This window comes from Gobio gobio, assembly GCF_949357685.1.
Source record: "Gobio gobio genome assembly, chromosome: 20".
Classification (NCBI taxonomy): domain Eukaryota; kingdom Metazoa; phylum Chordata; class Actinopteri; order Cypriniformes; family Gobionidae; genus Gobio; species Gobio gobio.
Window position 1 is genome coordinate 28,575,317 of NC_137113.1, and position 18,252 is coordinate 28,593,568.

Sequence of the window (18,252 nt, forward strand, 5' to 3'; positions counted from 1 at the left end):
ATCAAGAGTAACAGTTGTTTTCAAGCTTAATTGTAATTCAACATGGATATGAGTGAGCCAGAAGTTCAACTTGGAGCATCAGCTGCCCCAGACCCCCCACAATGGCTACAGGCTGTGCTGTCACAACAAAATAAGCAACTCCAACATGCCATTTCACCACTGCTCCAAAGATTGGAAGCGACAGAGGCTAGTTTGTTTGCTCTCATGCAGCAACCACATGCCAGCAAGGTAATACGTGGTCCTCAACCACATGAAGACACTACCACACTTGCAGCTGAACCTGATAGAACCCTTATGACGGATGGAGATGCCACAGGGCCTTCGGATGCTGAACGGCTTTTTGCTGCTGAACTCGCAGTCATTGATAGGCATGTACGAAGCCCAATTAGTCCGACTTCCTCCACACCTGGCCCTGATGTAAGACCCAGAAGCCGTACACAGGGACCCAGCCATTATAATGGTCCTTTTAACATGGGTCCGAACATGCACACATCTTTAACTGCTTCCGCGCCCGCCCATCACTTTACGACCCCTCGTGGTAGAGCCCCAGATGGACCTAAAGCTAAACTTGACACATATGATGGTAAAGATGACTGGGACTCCTTCATCATTCCTTTTGAGCGCAGAGCTGTTATTTATAGATGGAGTACAGTAGAGAGAGTGGATAAACTCCATGAATGTCTACGAGGTGCTGCTGTCAGATATCTGTGCTCATTACCCAAACACATACGTGAAGATTACTTTCTTCTGAAAGAACAGCTGGCGTTCCGATTTGGCTAGAAAGAGCCTCCCACCACAGCACGGAGGAGACTTGGAGAACTTCGGCAGTCTAAAGAAACTGTTTCAGAGTTTGCAGAGGAGGTTCACAGGCTGGTCATCTTAGCTTATCCTGGAGTTGACACGGAGCTCAGGGAGCAAATTGCTGCTGATGCTTTTCTCAAAGGGCTGCGCAACCAGAAGGTGGTATACGAGGTTATGAACCGTGACCCAGTGTCACTGGATGAGGCACAACGGCTAGTATCATCTTATGAGCACAACTTCAAAGCCACACTCGGACGAGACTTTGATCAGAGGGGGAGGACACGTCGAGTATCCTGGGCTGATCAAAACATGGACTCTGATGAGGAGCCACAGGCATTGCAATCACGTAGAGTGCAGTCACAGGGCTATGTTACACAGCACCAGTTGCAAACGCTTATTGACAAAGTTGATAAGCTCCAACTAGCCATATAGCATCTGCCTCCTCCCTCTTCTGTTGCTCTTCCTTCTACCGTAAGACCCACCCAACAAATAAATTCCAGTGCACCAGTCCAGTCAGAAAGGGGACGTGCACCCCAGACCTCTTTCAAGTCAAACAGATACAGACAGCAAAATACCAGCCCCACCAGAGCTTCTAGCGGGCCATGTTTCCAGTGTGGGGAGGACGGACATTACAAACGAAACTGCTCACGGTCCCCCAGTCCATCTACAAGTCCCCCTGCAAACACTGTGGCCAAAATGCAGCCCACAAGTCAAAATCGCTCCGAACATGCAGAACAGAGTCCGTCTATTGTACATGTGAGCAGAGCTGAGAGTCGAGGGCCCAGTTTAATGATTTTGCTGACTGTTGATGGCATACCAGTTAATGCAGTTATAGACACAGGTGCTGAGGCTACAATCATGTCAGAAGAGACGTACAGCAAATTAACTGCTAAATCACCTTCTGGACTAAAAAACGTGTGTCTCCGAAATGCAGAAACAGGGAAGGAGATGTCAGCAACAGGCGGAGTGAAAGTGGAATTCAGAATTGGCACAAAAGTGTTGGAGTGGACAGTTTGCATTGCACCAATTCGTGATGCCCTGCTCCTGGGCTTAGATTTCTTAAAAGCCGCTGATTTCACTATACATGCCTCTGGTAAGGTTTTCATGGGCTCTGAACTCATCCCAGCCTATATATCTGAAGGGAAAGGGCCAGACTATGCCATTTCGAGAGTGATGTTAGAGAGTGATGTCACTGTGCCGCCAGAGTGTGAATGTCTAGTTTGGGGTGTGGTAGACGACCCGAAACCAGAGATCCCTGCTGTTCTAGAGCCTGTTAGCCTGGCTGATGGAGTGTCTTCAGGCAGCATCATGATTAACATGGAACAGAGGATCCCTGTCAGGCTGTGCAATGTTACAGCTTCCAGTAGACCCTTACTACGCGGAGTCTGTTTGCGTGTGCTCATCGAAGCATATCCTGATGCTCAAGAGGAAGGAGAGAGAGCCGACTCAGTTCCAGTTGACGGTCAGTTGTATGCAATAGGCGGGGACTCAATGCCACAAGATCCTGACAATGAGCTTCCAGATGAGCACAACATAAGAAAGGTGTCGTCACCAAATGCTCTTGACCTCCCAGAACACCTCAGACAGTTGTTCACTTCTGCAAGCGAAACACTCACTGAACAGCAACAGGAGATGTTAGTGGCTCTGTTGAGTGAACACCAAGCAGTTTTTGCAGCAACTGATGATGATCTTGGGAAGTTCTCCGCTCTGCAGCACAGCATAGACACAGGAATGTCTAAGCCTGTTCGACAGCCAGTACGACGTACCCCTTTAGGGTTCAGGAATGAGGAGGAAACACATCTCAAGAAAATGCTCGATTCAGGTATTGTTGTCCCCTTTAGCTCAGAATGGGCATCCCCTATTGTTCTCGTAAGGAAAAAGGATGGGGGTGTCCGCTGGTGCATAGATTATCGCCAGCTTAATGATCTTACCATTGAGGACGCATATCCCCTACCAAAAATAGAGGAATGCCTGGATGTGCTGGGTGGTGCAAAGACATTCTCAACACTTGACCTACAGTCAGGATATTGGCAGATTGAAATGAATCAAAAAGACAGATCCAAGACTGCTTTTGTGACGAGGTATGGACTGTATGAGTACACCAGAATGCCATTTGGATTGTGTAACGCACCCAGCACATTCCAGAGGGCCATGGAGCTGGTTCTACGAGGGTTGCAGTGGGACACCTTGCTGATATACCTGGATGACAAAATAATCTTCGGTGAAGATGTGGAACAGTGTATTGAGCGCCTTGCAGAGGTTTTTCAGAGGCTGCAGGAATATGGACTGAAGCTGAAGCCCTCAAAATGCCAGCTGCTAAGAGATGAAGTCCTGTTTCTTGGTCACGTTGTGAGCGGCGAAGGAATTAAGACCAATCCAGCCCTCATTAATGACGTTAAGGACTGGAAGACCCCAACCAGTGTCCAGGAACTTCAGTCTTTCCTGGGTCTCTGCAACTATTACAGGAGGTTTGTTGCCAAGTTTGCTGAAATCACTACACCCTTGACAATGCTACTCAAGAAAGGGGCTCCCTTTTCCTGGGAGCAAGAGCAGCAAAAGGCCTTCGAACACCTTAAAAGGAGTCTCACAACTGTACCCATCTTGGTGTTCCCAATTATATCAGGACAGTTTGTCCTGGACACTGATGCATCCAATCAGAGCATTGGAGCAGTGCTTTCACAGTTACAGTGGGGGGAAGAGAAAGTTATCTCATTTGCCAGCTGTCTCCTCACACCAGCTCACCAGAGGTACTGTGTCACACGTAAGGAACTCCTAGCAGTTGTCAGGTTCACAAGACAATTCCGCCACTATTTGCTGGGGTCTAACTTCATACTCAGGACGGATCACAGCAGTCTAACATGGCTATACAGGTTTAAATGACCAGAAGGCCAACTGGCTAGGTGGCTTGAAGAACTCAGCCAGTACAATTTTGTCATCGAGCATAGGCCAGGTACACACCATTCCAATGCTGACGCTCTGTCTCGAAAGACTCTGAATGAGGAAACTTGTGACTGTTATCAAGCAGGAAGAGAGCTAGATAGCTTGCCGTGCAAGGGCTGTCCCTTCTGCCGGAAACTCCATCATCAGTGGGCAAGATTCGAGGAAGATGTTGATGATGTTATCCCCTTGGCGGTAAGGCGCACACACTCTCTTAACTGTCAGAATGAGGGTAGTTGCACTAACACTCCCAGTCATGTTAATGAAGTAGATGATGACAACCCAGGTCCTTCCTCAAACTGGCTGCAGCCCCTGGGCCTCGAAAGTCTCAAAGAAGAACAGTTAGCTGACCCAGACCTTTCAGTTCTCCATAAATGGATGTCTGATGGTTCTTTGCCTGTTAAGGAAGAGGTCATGATGCAGAGCCCTGCGGTTCGCAAGTATTGGCTGTGTTGGTCTCAAGTGGAGATGCGAGATGGGATCCTCTATTACCGTTGGGATGATGTTACTGGAGGTATGTCGACTCTGCGCTTACTTGTTCCTGTTTCCCTAAAGAATGAGGTTCTCCAAGCCTATCACAATCCAGCGCAAGCGGGTCATGCAGGGGAGGAAAAGACGCTCATGCGCCTCCGGAGGCATTACCACTGGTACAATATGGGGAATGATGTACGTCTGTTCGTCAAGAAATGCCCACAGTGTTGTTCCTGTAAGACAACCAGTCCAAGGGGCAGGGCCAAGCTCCAGAACTACCAGGCTGGAGCGCCTATGGACCGACTCCACCTTGATGTCCTAGGACCATTCCCGGAATCCAAGTCAGGCAACAGGTACATCCTCGTTTTAATTGACCAGTTTACCCGCTGGGTAGAGGCCTTCCCTATCCCCGAACAAGGAGCGGAGACAACAGCAAAGAGGTTGGTGTTTGATTTCATCTCACGCTTTGGGGCTCCCCTTGAGATTCACACTGACCAAGGACGGAACTTTGAGAGTTCGCTGTTCATAGAAGTTTGTCGCCTGCTGCAAGTAACCAAGACCCGGACCACACCATATCATCCAGCTTCGAACGGGCAAGTGGAAAGATTCAATAGAACCCTCTTGCAGATGATACGGTGTTACGTGGACCAAAGTCAGCGGAATTGGGACGAACATCTTCCCTTACTCACTGCAGCATACAGGAGCACTGTGCATTCTGCGACAGGCTTCACACCAAATCAGCTGATGCTGGGGCGAGAAGTTTTCCAGCCACATGACATCTGGCTAAGGACAGCTGAGGTTACCAGGGAAGCTAAGGTTCCATCTGAGTTTGTCCAGGAACTGCAAGCTAACCTGCAGCAGGCTCATCAAATGGCGCGCAAGAACTTACACTCCGCTCAGACTCGCCAGAAGAAGGTCTATGACTTGCGAGCCAGAGAGAAGTCCTACCAAGTAGGTGATCTTGTTTTAGTGAGGGTCAGTAGCAGGAGAAAGGGCTACAGTCCAAAACTACAAGCCCCGTGGCAAGGGCCATTCGTCGTCACAGCATGCCTTGGACCGGTGCTCTATCGAGTCAGGGACAGACGGAGTGAGAAAGTGCTACATCATGATCGCTTACAACCCTATCTAAGTGACCACATACCTGCCTGGATGCAGCGTCTGCGACACAAATACACCTGCACCGAGGAAGGCTCGCTGGTTCCAATAACTGCTCAGGTACCTGCAGCCACAGAAGCAGAAGATCAAAACCCTTCACTCTGTGACAACCCTGTGTCAGAAGAGCCTTCAACCCTTCCATTAATGGACTCCAACTGTGATCCTAATTCCTGTGGAAAAGAGAGAACGAAGGCAAAAAGAGGGCGACTTGTTCGAGCCCCAAGTCGTTATATGGACTGAAAAAAAAAATGAATGAAGACAAAACGTTAACTGTTCACCCTCAGTGGTGCAGAAGGGACTCTGCAGAGCTAAAAAAAAGGGGGGGTGGTGTTATAGTGTTGTTAAGTACATGCATTGTTTGTTACAGTTATTTTACCTGGATGTATATGTGTTCTGTATTATCCAATCTGATGTGGCTACGTCATTACGTGGGGATTAGTTCATTGTTTTGTTTTACGTGTAACGTCAGTATGCTTGCAGGCTTCGGTGCTGATGGTTGTAAACAAACCCATCAGCGCTGGGCAAGAGCATAAAACCCCACAATATTGTAACGTGTTACTTAATAAGTTAAGTAAAGTTCCTGAAACGGATCCTCTTTGTTGTGTGCTTCTCTTTACGCCTCCACGGACACTAATATACTGAACACGGGAAAGCACAACAGTATACTACCATTTGTAGTGGTGTCCGAAACCATAGTGGACTTTATTGAGTGCACTCATTCAATCCCAAATTGCACTGGAATAACGAGTGTGCAGCCGATGTACACTCAGTGGCTGTCCGACTTAAAAATGCCATTCAGTGTCTATTTCAATGTGCAGCAGCTTTTTCCACATAGTCTAATGCTCTTTTCACATAATTAAATGTTCTCAGATCCCACTTGTTACATTTATTAATTAGGGTAATGAAATTAACATTTGACTTCTACTCAGGCCAGCCAACAGCAAGAAGGCAGAGGCTCACAAAACACCAGCACCACTCACAGATAAAGAGGAGATGGAGGAATGATATTAAAATCCAACAGGAAAAAGAATAAAGTATTTGTAGGAAATAAAGATGAACATATAAATGGTGAATACTTTGTGTTTATTTTAACAGCTGTGGTGGTGGTGGTGGTTACAGCATATATCTCGGACTAACATTTGTACTTGAAACAAGACAAAATTACTCAGTATAAGAAAAGCATTTGTGCAGCGTGAATGAACAAATTAAGTATTTAAACACTTCTGGCACTTTAAAAAGGGGGAGGAGACCGAAAGAAACTCTGAGTTTACCAAAAAAAACCTGCTCCCGACCAGGTTAGGTTCACAGAGTAAGTTACCATGTAAGTTACCATGGTTACGAACAGTCGGGATCATTAATATGTAGACCCCCAAGATTTGCATAAGCTAGCACATGTTCAAGGCCAGGCGGAACTGTAAAGCCCAATCATCGGAAGTTCTGCAGGTATTGTGAAGAAGCAAGCGTCAAGTGAGGATAGCGAAAATGGCAGATCGTGGAAATAAATGTTATGTTCCAGGCTGTGCAGGGGACGTGAGGACTTTTCACAGAACAAAACTGTCAACAGGCATGGTTGATGTTTATCTATAACCGGATACCGCAACAATTTAATTTAAAGTTGTTTGTTTGCTCGGCCCATTTCACCACGGACTGTTTTTCTAACCTGGCTGGGACAATATCAAACAGGCTTCACTCACCGTCTGATACTGGAGAAGCGGCATTGTTACTGTACTATGCTAGTACAGTAACAATAGGAAACTCCAAGTAGCATACATAGCAGTACGACAAATGTTAATATAATTTCCTGGCAGTGTGGTCATATAAATCTACAAAATACAACCTGATGAGTTTTTATGTACATCTCAGCATTAACCCTTTAGTTAATCACCTTTATTATCCTCATCATTTTAATCCTCTTCATATGAATATAAGTCTCTCTCTCTCTCTCTCTCTCTCTCTCTCTCTCTAAGTGAAGCAGTTGTAGCTGTTAGTCTAACTTGTAATGGTAGGTATCTGTCATTAACGTAAGTACAAGCACAAGAAACGAAAAACGAATGAGGAATAATTTTTACTGAGGTAACGTTAGGCTACTGTCTCAAATAATTTTTTACATTGCCATAATGGGCGTGCTAATGTTATTTTCCTCAGCGTCTCAGCATAATGACAGAGAAACGGGCTCTGATAATGCATTACTAATGTCAGCAATGACGACTCACTGTTTTATTTCCCAAACAATTCCTTTTCAATTAAATGACCCACCTCCCTAACGTTACTTTGCACGAATATGCATAACTTTGTTCGACTGTCATGAATATTTGAAATTTCCATTTACATTAAGTACAAGTTAGCCAAACATAGAGAGTCAGCTATTTTATTATCCAGCCCAGGTATGTGAGTAGCCTTGACTGTAAAATTGTTCATAACTGAGATCCAGGTTAGTCGTCAAATAAAACGGTTAATGAACGGCACAGAGGAACGACCTTTTTTATAATGTTCACGGTAGCTTTGTTGTCACAGAAAACAAGGATATTCCTTCTAGTCCATTTATCTCCCCATAATAAGCAAGCAATCACTATAGGATATAGTTCCATAAGTGCTGTAGATTGGATTGAGGGAGCTAGTTCCTTAAGTTCTTTTGGCCATCTTTCTGCAAACCATTGTTTGTGAAATATCCCTCCAAACCCAATGTACAGAGCTGCATCGGTGAACAATTGTAGTTTAACTGAGGTTTCTATATCGTCTTCGTGGAAAAAGGAAATACCGTTCCAGTTATCGCATAGTTGTGACCAGAATATTAAATCGGACCTGCAGCCCTCGTCTAGCGTGACCGTGTCTTGCATTTTCTCAACTGTTTTAGCCAAATCCAAAAGTCTGGAAATAAAGGAACGACCTTGGGGAATAATCCTGTTCACAAAATTAAGATGGCCCAGCAGAGAAAGTATATCCCTTTTTGTTAAGGTGGGTAATTGGGATGAAGATCTTATTAAACCTCTAATCCTCTCTAGTTTGTCTAGCAGAAGGGATGCTTGCATTTTATCTGAATCTAACGTGATCCCAAGAAAATCTAAAATGCGAGACGGACGTTTTGTTTTCTTCTGCTAGAGGAATCCCAAATTTATTGAATGCTTTAACCAGGGAATTGATGCTGCGTGATGGGTTGGCATCTGGAAAGTCAATGAGCAGAAACTCATCCAATAGGTGAAGAACGAATGGCATTTTGCAATTATTCAGTAGGACCCAGCAGAGTGCTTCGGACAGAGTATCAAAGATCTTTGGGTTGCTTTTACAGCCGAATGTGAGTCTGACTGAAAAATAAAACTTCTCTTGCCAATTAACTCCAAAAAGATGCCACTGAGATGGGTGTAAGGGCATGATTTTAAAGGCGTTGGTGATATCTGTTTTACTAAGCCATGCTCCTCTGTCGGCTAATTTTATGAGTTTAATTGCGTTGTCTACTGTGGAATAAGCCAGCGAAAAAGGTTCTGGGGGAATTAGACTGTTTATGCTTGGAACCCCTATGGTGGAGTGGGGAGCGGATAAATCGATGATAAGACGTTTTTTCCCAGAGTATTTCCTGACTGCAGCTCCTAAGGGGTTAATACGGAAAAGTTTGAAAGGAGGTTGATCAAAAGGTCAGATCATACACTCACCTAAAGGATTATTAGGAACACCATACTAATACTGTGTTTGACCCCCTTTCACCTCCAGAACTGCCTTAATTCTACGTGGCATTGATTCAACAAGGTGCTGAAAGCCTTCTTTAGAAATGTTCGACCATATTGATAGGATAGCATCTTGCAGTTGATTGAGATTTGTGGGATGCACATCCAGGGCACGAAGCTCCCGTTCCACCACATCCCAAAGATGCTCTATTGGGTTGAGATCTGCTGACTGTGGGGGCCATTTTAGTACAGTGAACTCATTGTCATGTTCAAGAAACCAATTTGTAATGATTCGAGCTTTGTGACATGGTGCATTATCCTGCTGGAAGTAGCCATCAGAGGATGGGTACATGGTGGTCATAAAGGGATGGACATGGTCAGAAACAATGCTCAGGTAGACTGTGGCATTTAAACGATGCCCAAATGGCACTAAGGGGCCTAAAGTGTGCCAAGAAAACATCCCCCACACCATTACACCACAACCACCAGCCTGCACAGTGGTAACAAGGCATGATGGATCCATGTTCTCATTCTGTTTACGCCAAATTCTGACTCTACCATCTGAATGTCTCAACAGAAATCGAGACTCATCAGACCAGGCAACATTTTTCCAGTCTTCAACTGTCCAATTTTGGTGAGCTTGTGCAAATTGTAGCCTCTTTTTCCTATTTGTAGTGGAGATGAGTGGTACCCGATGGGGTCTTCTGCTGTTGTAGACCATCCGCCTCAAGGTTGTGTGTGTTGTGGCTTTACAAATGCTTTGCTGCATATCTCGGTTGTAACGAGTGGTTATTTCAGTAAAAGTTGCTCTTATATCAGCTTAAATCAGTCGGCCAATTCTCCTCTGACCTCTAGCATCAACAAGGCATTTTTGCCCACAGGACTGCCGCATACTGGATGTTTTTCCCTTTTCACACCATTCTTTGTAAACCCTAGAAATGGTTGTGCGTGAAAATCCCAGTAGCTGAGCAGATTGTGAAAAACTCAGACCGGCCCGTCTGGCACCAACAATCATGCCACGCTCAAAATTGCTTAAATCCCCTTTCTTTCCCATTCTGACATTCAGTTTGGAGTTCAGGAGATTGTCTTGACCAGGACCACACCCCTAAATGCATTGAAGCAACTGCCATGTGATTGGTTGATTAGATAATTGCATTAATGAGAAATTGAACAGGTGTTCCTAATAATCCTTTAGGTGAGTGTATATCCCTTCTCTATTTATTTCCCCATCAGCTCGTCTTTGGCCGACTGAAGGTCTTGACAGTTAGGCATATAGGAAAGACCAGCTAGAAACCCGTGCATGAGCCCTAGAATAAGGTAAGACACAAAACAACGGTTTGGATGCTTTGTCAGAGCTTTAGACAGCTCTTTAATGTTCACTGGAGTGTTTATTTCTTTTTTTGGAATTTTGCGTGGCGTGGACATGAAAACTTCGGATGGTCGTTCCCACAATAGCTGCAAGCATTAAAAAATTTACAATTATTATACTATTATTATATTATTATACGAGTACAGAAATTTTCATTGAAATTATAGCAACGAAGAGTTTGTCTTTCAGGCTTCACCGGTTCTGGCACCGAAACGCTAGTGTCCTGAGTTGAGGCGGTCTTGGCGCAGAGAGATGTGGTGTGGGAAAACGATTCGCAGAGTGAGCATGACAGCGCTTGGTGGCCCGTAAAGTGCCTGCTTATGAGAGCGAGATCTACCATGGACCAGTCCAATTGCTGATTAAAGCGTTGTATCTACTATGCTGCTTTAGATTAAAATGATTTGTGGTATTCATAAAATAGTGTGCCGCCGTAAGACATTGCGAGATCTGAAATTATGGCTAGATAGGTATCTAATTCCTTTCTCCTGTCTGGATACACTTCGCAGATGATGTCTCTGAACACGCCGAAAGCCACGTTAAATTCGGCCATTGTTAAACTTTTGGTCTATCTTTGAGAAGGGTCTGGCTGCAGACTTGCACTCTCAGACTTGCACGCTCAGTCAACTGCACTTCCGCTGCAAGTGACGTCACTTGCACTCTCAGACTTGCACGCTCAGTCAACTGCACTTCCTCTGCAAGTGACGTCACTTGCAATCGACACCTGCTCTCCTGTGACGTCACTTGCAATCGACAAAAATAACCCGGAAATACATTTCCAGCAATTCATTCGCATTGTATTGACGCTGTTAAACGCGTTAAGATTAATTTGCATTGTATTGACGCTGTTAAACGCGTTAAGTACTTACGTGCTACAACGACATCAAAATGTCATCACATTCCCCCACCCCGCCCCTATCGAAATATAATGCTGTATTATTTATTTAGCATTCATGTTAATAAAGTCAGTTTTAATAACAGCAAAGCAAATGATCAATGATACAAGGGTCTACACAATCAACAAAGAAAAATATAAACCGATGCAATTTGAGTTGTAAATGTCAATTATAGTAACAATTTATTATGTGTACAAATACACTATTCAAATAGTACAATATAAAGATACAAATTTAAAACATTTACATATTTAAAAACAAACAAAAATATATATGTAAAAGAGACATTATGTACTTTCTTCTACTTCAGTTTTACAGAATACTTTTAGATTCATGATATCAACTGAATGGTTAAGGAACATATGCATGTCATTCACTTCCGTAAAGACAAAGCTAAAGGGTTCTAGAGCACAGATTCTGTCTTCTGTAAACTCCGCCTTCTCTAAACGGTCCATGGCTTCAGCAACATCTTGGTCTTCCATACAGAGTACTTTGGGCAGCTGAACAGTACCAAGCAGCACACTTGACTGTTCCAAACACCACTTGCTGGCTATCTTCAAATCCCCCATCAATGGATTCTGTGAAATAACAGAAAAAAAGGGAGATACAACAGTAATAAACCAAATGCATGAATGACAACAAAACCCAAAACAAAGCAACAATTATTTTGACTTAATTACTAGTCATGTAACAAAACAGTGTACCTCTTGTGATTCAAGTGGTGCATCCTCCAACACAGGATGTAGTACATTTAAACTAGCATCATCTGCCTAAAAACATAAATACAAAGAAATAAATAGTATATGCAAGTCCGGTAACTTCATAACTTTTCACTTATAGATGATTACCCACTACACAGTAAATATACCTGTGATGGCAATTCTTGAACCTGATGTTGTGGCTCTTCCTGTAGGTCAAACACCACAGCATAAGCAAAGCAAACATTCACAAGGTAATATGACATCTTAAGTGTCATATCCCCTAGTACAGTGTTTTCCAATCCCGGAGAACCCCTAATACTGCACATTTTTGACAGCTCTCGTCTGACATTCATTGGAGGGGTGTTTCTCAATCAGCTTAGTCAGGGCACTGATCAGGACATAAGTCAATGGGTTGACTCCCTGATCAGTGCCCTAACTACTGAACAAGGGAGCTGATTGAGACAACATTGAGATCTTGGAGTCTTTACTAATGAGCTGACGAGTTGAATCAGGTGTGTTTGATTAGGAAGACATCAAAAATGTGTTGGGGGTTCTCCAGGACCAGAATTGGGAAACACTGCCCTAGTATATGCATTCACCTGAAACATCTCCTCCAATTTTCTTTTCTTCAGCCTAAAAACAGGCTGGCGTTCACCCCTCAAGAAGGCTTTAGACTCCTCAGTGAAGTGTACAAAAACCTTTCCATGGCTGTAAAGCATGCCAATATTACACATTGTTCTATTATTTATCTGTTTATATCCATAAAGTATAAAAAAAAAAAAAAAAAAAAAAACTGTACCTATCCAGCCCATAGTTCTCCATCAACATCACACACCACCATTTCCGCAGTCCTGGCATGTCCAGCTGCTCAAAACATACAAATTATTACCCGCTTTGCATTTAAAAAAAAAAAAAAATAATTCACACTGATTCAACATTATTGTAAACAAGTACTCACAATTGTGTAATCAAATGAGGAATCCATCACCACGTAAAATGCAGACTATACAGGGGGGAAAATCATGATGAGGCAAAAGAGAAATTAAAAACAGCCAGAGCCCAGAGGTTTAAACTAAACAAACACCCATCTTACCATCAACATGAAGACACCGCAGTCATTACCATATGGTTGCCCTGGAAAGCCCTTTAATACAGAAGTAAACAGAAATAAATAAGTGACTTAATCATTACAATAAGTAACACTTTGAGAATTGACCAAATTTACCTGTAAATCAAGGCCTGTCTTTTCAGCCCATTTCCCAGGCATTATCTTGTTTGCAATGTCCCTGTTGATTAGAGGGGAAACAAATAATGAATGATAATTTGTGTTCTTTTTTTTTTTTTTTTTTTTAGCATTTTTTGCTTAACTTTTATGCACATTTAAATTTGTAGAACAGTTTCTCAAAATTGTGTTCTGTGAAAGAGCTAGGGGTTCCATAATTTTTTTTAAAATATGGCCTACAACAATATTGATTACAAACAAGAGCTCAAATCAAACAGGGATCCCCTAGTACTCTCAATAATCTCTAAGACAGTGTTTCCCAACCCTGTTCCTGGAGGCACACCTACAGTGGACATGTTGCATCCCTTATTTGAACCATCTATTTCTGGTTGGAGTCTCTACTAACAAGCTGATGAGTTGAATCAGGTGTGTTTGATTAGAAAGTTCAAAATGTGTAGTGTTGGTGTGCCTCCAGGAACAGGGTTGGGAAACACTGCTCTAAGAAACCGGTTCAAGAACACAACGAGAATAAACCTTCATGCATAATACAAGAACATCTGAACAAGCCATACAATACTATGAACTTCATGAAATAAGTCACAAAACTATGACTATTAGTGAACAACTGAACATGCAAGCATTGTTAAATCATACAGATTTCTCAGACCATTAGCTGTAAGAATGAAACAAAGGTGTTGAAATCTATGAGATCATCACTAATGCAAAAAAGTTCTGAGAAACATGAAGTACATCACAAGAAGTACAAACCTTCAAACAGTTGAAAAACAGCAACTGCGTACAGCGTAGAGACAGGTCATATGAACGCGACCATCTCTGAACAAAAGCGCAACCGCGCATTTTAATTAAGTTTATCCTAAAGACCTCATCAGAGCTCTGTAGCTCTCGGAACAAAATCCGTGTGGTGTCTCAGAACATTTCGAGTCTAAAAAGAGAATTACTTTCTGGGCTGGCTTCAAAACCTGAAGAAAATACAGTAGATAATTGATTTTCTTTAGATTACATTATAACAGCACAATATACCTTTTTGTATTTTCACGTGCTACAAAAATAACACAATAAAAGCACTACTTTCATACAAAGACAATTTATTTTAATTTCTTTTTAAATATTCACTAAATGCAATGTGAATACTTACACACAACTGGTGTCCAAATCGGAACCACAAGGGCATCTTTCAAGTGAGCATCATCCTGATATAAATTAGAAAGTTTAAGTGAACACATAACAGCATGCATAACAGGGAATAGAACAACATATACTTACAGGTAGACTCAAAAATGGATCACAGTTGTTTGGTGGTAGCCATGTTGATACAACATAAAGATTGCATACGTAAATGTTCTTGCCCTGCAGGGTATTGTGTGTAGGTGTCATTTTAAAATATGTACTGTAATAATATGAATATTGTAAAACTCAATGTATTTCTAAATAACTATATGTATTTCTAAATATAATTAAAATACCTTTGATCGTGCAATACTTGCAATCAACTGAAAACAACTATTTCCAATCTGAAAAAGTATAAAATTACAATATGAATTAAAAATATATGTAACCACACATATAAAGTAGTGTAAAACAGCTCTGATCTCACAGTTGACTCCATGTCTTTGTTCAAGCCCAGTGTCCAAAAGTCAGCACGATTTAGGACTGCGTTCGGTGTTCGAACAATCAGTTCCTTTGCTGGTCTCTCGATGTCTAGTACGTAGTTGAGCTATAAACAAAAAAAAAGGTTTTAACACTGAAGATGCCACAGTTAAACAGAGATGTATTAACAATTTATTGAAACTAACTAGTTCTTTTTGAGCTGGATAATTTGCCAAAGTCCATGAAGCTCGACAGGCTGAAATAGTTTCACACTTGGTGAATGCTTCACATTGAGGTCCACAGTCTTCTGCATATGTTAAAAAAGCAGTATTAGCATGAAGACAAAAAACATTTAGGGCCCTATTTTAACGATCTGAAACGCAAGTGTCAAAACGCGAAGCGCAAGTAACTTTGTGGGCGGGTCTCGGCGCTGTTGCTATTTTCCCGGCGGGATAAATGGCTCTTGCGCCCGGCGCAAATCTAAAATGGGTTGGTCTGAAGCAGCTTCATTATTCATAGGTGTGGTTTGGGCGTAATGTGAATAAACCAATCCGAGCGTCATCCAACATTCCCTTTAAAAGCAGGTGCGCAAGTTCCATTATGGATTGCTATTATTATGGCGTATTTACCAGGCGCACGCCAGGAGCGGTTCACAGCCGAGGAGACTGATGTTCTTTTAAGAGCAGTGAAAGACAGAGAAGTGAAGTTGTAATGTTGTACATTATGGTAAAGGTGATTTCACAGTCTTTTTTTTTTTCAGTCTTTCAGTTTTTTCAGTTTTTCAGTCGATTTTTGTTCCTGGTTCTTGACGGACAAACCAATTTGTCAGATGTCCTTATATACATATATGTCTTGCCACTATTGGGCAAACAGGTCTTATCCTTAATTATTACAATTAGCCTGAATCATTTGTAAGCTAGATTTATGCCTATTTTTTCACATCTTCGTGGCACACCACAATGATTTCCGTCATATGACGGATGAAGATGAAGATATCTCATGTGTTAATATTTTTTTAGTGTAACAATTTATGATTTGCAAAAATAACTGTTGCATCTGTGTAGATTACATGAGCAAAGTGTATGCGCGTTGTGCACGCTATACATTATGGTCAAGCATGCGCCCTTAAAATAGCATAATGAACAACGCGCAACGCGCCACTGACTTTAGACTAGGTTTTTTCTGGTCAGTGGCGCAATTGTTTAATGAAACAGCAAAATAGCACCAGGGATTGTTTGCGCCGGAACACGCCTCCTTTTTTGCGCTGAACCGCCCAGGGAGCGCAAGTGCATTCACTAGTTTAGCGACGTGCTTCTGTGGAGGGAAAAGCGCGCTTTGCGCGGGTGCAAAATAGGAATGACACATGCGTCGGTGTACAAAGTCAATTGCGCTGGGTGCAAGATAGGGCCCTTAAACTCACAAGGAGAAAAAAAAAATCCCCTCACCAATGTCCTGATTTAACTGTGGACGTTGCCTGACAGTTTCTCTTTTACTGGGTTGTGGGGCTGAGAAAATCAGCGTAAAAGAAGTTACTATTGTTAAGTTACTCAAAATATTGTGGTGCATAAAAAAGTAGTGTAGTATAATTATTGGCTACTAACCTAGAATTGCTTGTCCTAAGTCAGAGAGGATAATATCTTCCAGTCCATGAGGTCTGTGACCACGTTGCAACTGTACTTGAAGAAGCTTATGGTTTGTGGATGCATTCTTATGATTTATGATATTGCGCATCATGAAGATGTGTGTTGAGGGTGCCATGTTGTTGAGGAAATAGTTGTTCTTTCGCAAACTGGCAAAAAACTGTTCGGCAACTTGACTATTCAGCCAACCGTGTAGCTCTGGGACCAGACTGATTCTTCTGAGTATATCCTGGGGGTCTTTTGTGTTCGATTCATGTAGTTTGTCATACAAGACGTAGTGCTCTGTTGCTCCAGTGATGGGATGGCCCTTGATATTCAAACTTTCGTTCTTCTCAAACAACCAAGGAAGAGACACCTTCAGTTTGCCCTGCTTTGCTTTGCTGATGTTATCTGGTGTTGGCTCAGCCAGTCTTCCTTCATGAGGCTGAAATGGGACAGCTGTAGGAACACGTAAATTACCATGTGTGGCCAAGCCTCGTGCAAAGTCATAGACACTAACATTAGGAATGTGCTTCCATGACAACAGCATGTCCTCAAAATCTCTTGGACTCTCTGCTCTCAAATTGAACTTGATACTATACACTACACCATGTGGGCATAGGATGACTGACCAGCCACCTGGAAAAGTCATAACAAAAACTGAATTAGGACATGTAAAAATAGGATATCTCCATTGTTATCTCATTAAAGTACAATATCATTATGCCCACCTGATGCTCTTCAGATTTTCTGGAACATTTTGTCATAGGACTGTCTGGTCTGCATCTCCGATCTCAGTCTTGTAATGAGATCCATGCGTGAACCTTTCGAGTCAATGTTACAGGCCTTGCAGAGTTTTCGGACAACGCCAACCTGTTGTATAATGCATCAGAAAAATAATTGTCTCAAAGATCATGATTCAACTGAAGTTTAATTTTATGAAGATTTCTACCTTCTGCTTCATCAGCTCATCTATAAGACGGTCTTCTGACACATTCATCATTTGAGCTTCAGCTGATGTGACCTTTGCGGTTCCAACTTTAGCATATTCTGTGTTTAACACAGTGTCATCCATCCTTGTCTTGTTTCCTATCCATGGAGCCCACCTTTCATAAGTTGGTTGCACAGCAAATGGATTCTTAGCTCGGCCTGAGGCACATGCACACATTTATTAGTCTACATTACAAATTTCGGACCCACTTTATATTTGGTGGCTTTAACTACTATGTACTAACATTTTAATTAATCATTTGATACAATGCACTTATTGTGTACATACATGTTTTTACATTGTACTTACATTTAAAAAAATACCTGCATGTAATTACATCTGTAATTCATTTCTGTAGTTACATTTGTAATTACACAGTGACACTTCCCTTACACCTAACCCTACCCTTAAACTTACCCATACCACCACACCTGTCCCTAACCCTACCCTTAAACTTACCCACACCACCACACCTGTCCCTAACCCTACCCTTAAACTGACCAACACCACCACACCTGTCCCTAACCCTACCCGTATCCCACCTCAATATCAGCAAAGGTGTTTTGCAATACAATTTGAACACAGTGGGCCCTATTTTAACGATCTGAAACGCAAGTGTCAGAGCGCGAACCGCAAGTAACTTTGTGGGCGGGTCTCGGCGCTGTTGCTATTTTCCCGGCGGGATAAATGGCTCTTGCGCCCGGCGCAAATCTAAAATGGGTTGGTCTGAAGTAGCTTCATTATTCATAGGTGTGGTTTGGGCGTAACGTGAATAAACCAATCCGAGCGTCATCCAACATTCCCTTTAAAAGCAGGTGCGCAAGTT